Genomic DNA, 5625 nt, shown 5'->3' on the forward strand with positions numbered 1-5625 from the left:
AAGTAGTAGGAGGAGAGTGGGAGAGAGGAGCCTTGAATGAATGGGGCTTGCATCTGCTCTGAGCCCACCGTGAGGTCAGCAATGAATCCTAATCAAGGGAAATGGAGAGGACCGTGGAGTCTGAGACTGAGAAAGACCCTCAAAGAACACTAGGTTTTACACAGAGGAGGGGCTTTCTCACACTTGAAATCCTCAATGAGACTCAGGCGTTGCCAGCCCACAGGGATGGCAGCTGAAAGAGAGGACAGACAGGCTCTCAAAGCAAATGCAAGACCTCAGAAAGAAGAACGATCTATTAGTGTGAGGGGCAAAGGCCTTACCTTCCTCCTGCAGGAGTCCCTGGGGACTGTCGCCTGTGCCACAGTCCTGGAAATTTATTTTTATAATGATGGTACTGAGTCACCGGGAAAGTTAAATTACGTTCAGTGGGCTCTGCTTTGGAAGGAAGGCTTTTAGAAATATTTCCATTAAGAGTGGTTTAATGGCCGGGCATGGTGGCTCATGCCTGTAATCCTAGCACTTTGGGAGGCCAAGGCAGGGAGATCACAAGATCAGGAGATCCAGACCATCCTAGCCAACATGGTGAAACCCCGTCTCTACTAAAATGCAAAAAATTAGCCGGGCGTGGTGGTGCACACCTGTAGTTCCAGCTTCTCGGGAGGCTGAGGCAGGGGAATCGTTTGAACCCGGGAGGAGACTGCAGTAAGCTGAGATCGTGCCACTGCACTTCAGCCTGGCAACACAGAGAGACTGTCTCAAAAAAAAAAAAAAAAAAAAGAGGTTTAAATTATTTAAAACGCGTAGCCTTTGGTTACCTTGCCAGTCTTGCTTCTTCCCCTACTTCCCTGAGGAGTGCTGTCTTCCCCCTTTTCGCTCAGTGGTTGAACTGTTTTCTCTGGCTCCATAGGCCTCCCCAGCCTTTCTGGGACTGGAGGCATCACCTCAGTGTTATCGGCCATTCAGTAATGACCCTGCGAGTCCTAAATGACCAAGGTGCTAGAGCTGAATCTCATGCAGAACCTGTAACCCACACAGCTACGGGGTGATCAGTTGTCCAGAGGGTACGAGGCTTCTGGACGCCTGTAATCAAAAAAAGCAACCACTTCCCTCACCCAAATTGTGCTGCCTCTTCAGCAATAAAGACGTACTTCAGAAGAGCTACTTTTCTTAGAAATTGAGGAAATCTGGGCTCCAGAGATTATTTTCACACTATTCACTATAAGTCCTTAGGCAAGGGAATTAATTCTCCACTCTCATCTTAGTTTCCCTCAACTATGTAAAAAATGAAAGTACAGAACTGGATGATTTTTTTGAGATACAGTCTTGCTTTGTCACCCAGGCTGGAGTGCATTGGTGCAATCTTGGCTCACTGCAACCTCTGCTTCCCAGGTTCAAGCAATTCTCATGCCTTAGCCTCCAGAGTAGCTGGGATTATAGGCGTGCACCACCACGCCTGGCTAATTTTTGTATTTTTTTTTTAAATAGAGATGTGGTTTCACCATGTTAACCAAGCTGGTCTCGAACCCATGACCTTAAGTGATCCATCTGCCTCAGCCTCCCAAAGTGCTGGGATTACAGGCATGAGCCACCACGCTTGGCAAAACTGGATAATTTTTAAGGTCACTTCCTTCCCTAATATTGCCAGGTTCTACTATCCCAAGCATGGATCCCTGAGTTCCTGCACATGTCTACCTTCCCAAAGGACAGGTGACAAGCTCCATTCTACCCTTCTCTGTGGAGCATCTCTAAGTCTTGGGAATTTTTTTTTTTTATTAATTTTTTTTGCATACAAAAACAATAAACATTTTCTAAAAATACATACAAACAAAAAGATGCGTATCAAACATATTAGGAAGGTTGCACATGGGAAGTCGGGGAATAGAAATGGGGGTGGGAGTTAAAATAAATGAGAGAGGGACTTTATATGGATCAGTGATAATAACTCAATCCTCTATTTGACAAAGAAGAGGGAGAAGGAAGAGGAAGAAAAAGAAAGTGGGATAAAGGATCAGAAAGGGAGGAAAATAGAAAAAATTAGAGTATGACTCCAGGGTAGACCTGTTTTGTTGTCATTGAGTTGGTTGGTTGGTTTGTCTGTTGTATTCTTCATGTTTCGCCAAGTTGGCCAGACTGGTCTCAAACTCCTAGCCCGAAGTGATCAACCCGCCTCGCCCCCCAGAGTGCCGGGACCACAGGCGTGAGCCACCACGTCCAGCCCCCACATTGCTTCTGGCCTCCGTGGTAGACCTCCCAGACGGAGCGGCCAGGCAGAGGAGCTCCTCACTTCTACCCAGACACGGGGCAGCCGGGCAGAGGGGCTCCTCACTTAGTCTTGGGAATTTTTTTAAGGTGGGAAATAAACTTATAGGATTAAGAGTCACAACGATACAAGGAGGCATTGAAACTGGCCCAGCTGTCTCTTAGAACTGATGTTCATGGTTTCATTGAATAAACATAAAAATGATCCTCCCAGTCACAAAACTTGAGAAAGTTACATTTATCTTACCTGAAGTCCTTTCTTAGGAAACCAACCACCAGGCCTCCCAGATAGCATCAAGGAGCTGAAACTTACCAGATCATGGCATCTGGACAATGAGATGCCAGACTCCTCACCCATCATGGTTGCCTTACAGACCACCTGCTTCTTGTTGACCAGCTTCACTTCCTAACCCGTCCCTAATTCCTGTTTTCCCACATATGATTACATTTCTTCCCTATTATATAAATCCCTAATTTTAGCCAGCCAGGGAGACAGATTTGAGACTGATCTCCCATCTCCTTGGCTGCAGTGCCTGATTATACCCTTCTTCTCTGGCAATACTCATCGTCTCAGTGATTGGCTTTCTGTGCAGTAAACTGATCCCCTGACATTTCAGCAACAGCATTACAGAGAAACCTCATTTCCACCCTTGCCTCCTTCACTTTTCCCCTCTCCTTCCACCTGAGGTAACATTTTTACAGAGATGTATTCTGACCACTCTTTCTTCCCTAAGAGGCAGCATATGCTTTACTGTTCTGAAAAGTGCTTTCTTCACTTAGCAATAATAAATCAGGAACCCTTTCTACATAAGTTCATAGAAATCTTCCTCTTTCTTATAGCCAATATTATATTTAGTCCATTATGTGGCTGGACCATAAATTATTCAACCAGTCTCCATTACTAGACACTTGAATTGTTTCCACTCTTTTGCTATCACAGTGTCTCAATGAATTCCCTTGTACTATGTCATTTCATTTTTGTGCATGGATTGGTATTTCATGCACATATCTTATATATGTGCCCCATATGCTGGGTTAAAGGGTAAATGCAAAGAGTGTCTGTTCCCTTAAAGCTTCACCAGGCTGGGCGTGGTGGCTCACGCCTGTAATCCCAGCACTGTGGGAGGCCGAGGTGGGTGGATCACGAGGTCAGGAGATCGAGACCATCCTGGCTAACATGGTGAAACCTCGTCTGTACTAAAAATACAAAAAATTAGCCAGACGTGGTGGCAGGCACTTATAGTCCCAGCTACTCGGGAGGCTGAGGCAGGAGAATGGCCTGAATCCGGGAGGCGGAGCTTGCAGTGAGCCGAGCTCATGCCACTGCACTCCAGCCTGGGCAACAGAGCGAGACTCCGTCAAAAAAAAAAAAAAAAAAAAAAAAGCTTCACCAACAGAGTACATTGTCCAACTTTAGGATTTGGGGATTTTTACCAATCTATTTGGTAGAAGAAAGTGGTGTCTCACTATAGTTTTAATTTGCATTTGTTTTATGAGAAAGGTTGAACTTCTTTTCATGAATTTAAAGACTTTTTACATTTTTGGTGTGTAAATTATCTTTATGTCCTTTGCTCTTTTTTTGTTTTGGATTGGTGGTATGTGTAGTTTTTTTTTTTAGATGGAGTTTTGCTCTTGTTGCCCAGGCTGGAGTGCAATGGTGCAATCTTGGCTCACCACAACCTCTGTTTCCTGGGTTCAAGCGATTCTCCTGCCTCAGCCTCCTGAGTAGCTGGGATTACAGGCATGCGCCACCACGCCTGGTTAATTTTGTATTTTTAGTAGAGATGGGGTTTCTCCATGTTGACCAGGCTGGTCTCGAACTCCCGACCTCAGGTGATCCTCCCACCTCGGCCTCCCAAAGTGCTGGGATGACAGACGTGAGCCACCGCGCCCAGCAGTGCGTTTTTTTAAATTGCATTGGTGGTCTTTTTCTTCTCAATTTCTAGAAGCTCTTTGTAAATTACAGCATTAGCCCTTGGTCTTGTTTGTTTTTGAGACAGAGTCTCACTCTATCCCTTAGGCTGGAGTACAGTGGCGCAATCTCGGCTCACTGCAACCCTCGCCTCCTGGGTTCAAATGATTCTCATGCCTCAGCCTCCCCTGAGCAGCTGAGATTACAGGCATCTGCCACCACGCTCAGCTAATTTTTCCATTTTTAGTAGAGATGGGGTTTCACCATGTTGGCCAGGCTGGTCTCAAACTGACCTCAGGTGATCTGCCTGGCTCGGCCTCCCAAAGTGCTGGGATTATAGGTGAGAGCCACCACACCCAGCCAGCCCTTGGTCTTTGATATGAGTTGCAAGTACTTATTCCAGCTCTTTTTATGTATTTTGCTTTTTATTTTATAACTTTATCTATCTATCTATGTATCTATTTTGAGATGTCGTCTCAGTCTGTCGCTCAGGCTGGAGTGCAATGGCGCGATCTCAGCTCACTGCAACCTCTGCCTCTTGAGTTCCAGCGATTCTCCTGCCTCAGCCTCCCCGGTTGCTGGGATTACAGGGAACACCACCACATCCAGCTAATTTTTTTTTTTTTTTTTTTGTATTTTTAGTAGAGACAGGGTTTCTCCATGTTGGCCAGGCTGGTCTCCAACTCCTAACCTCAAGTGATCCGCCTGCCTCGGCCTCCTGAAGTGCTGGGATTACAGGTATGAGCCACCGCGCCCAGCCTTTATATATAAATTTAATGAAACATTTTATTGAGATATAGATTCACATACAGTGGTTAAAAAAAATATGGAACCATCTCATATATCCTTAGCCCAGTGTCCCCAATGGGACATATTACAAAATTACAAAACTGTAGTACAGTATAGTTATAATTTTTTTTGCCATACAAAAGCTTTTTCTTGTTTTTAACATAGTGGAATGTGTCAGTCTTTTTATGGCTTCTGGGTTTTGACTCTAAGACTCTCTTGCAATATTTGTGTCACTGCTAGAGGGATCAGTTACTTCCATGACTCTCTTAGACTTAGTTCCTCAGGGAAAAGGCACTCCTGTAGAGTTGCCTCTTGGGCCCCGCCATGACTTTTGCTCTCCCTACAGAGCCTACTGCCCCACCCTCTGGCCTTGGCCTGGGTAGTGCAGTTTCTGGCCACACAGATAATTCAACTTAGCTGGAGATGCTGGTGCTGGAGTCTCCTACTGAGTCTTGAAGGTTCTAAACATGAGCCCTTCTGGCTGGTGAGTCACCACCGTCAGGTCGAGTACCTGGGTTGGTGGGGGTGGCAGTGCCATTTCTGGTGCCCTGTCTGTCCAGTGCCCCCTTGGCCTGGGGCAAACCTCTTGATGGTTGGTTCTTCAACTCCAGGAGCCTCTTCCTCTCGACAACTCTCCTGCCTTTTCTTCCCACTACAGATTCAGG

The sequence above is a fragment of the Symphalangus syndactylus genome, chromosome 20, assembly GCF_028878055.3.
Source record: "Symphalangus syndactylus isolate Jambi chromosome 20, NHGRI_mSymSyn1-v2.1_pri, whole genome shotgun sequence".
NCBI lineage: Eukaryota > Metazoa > Chordata > Mammalia > Primates > Hylobatidae > Symphalangus > Symphalangus syndactylus.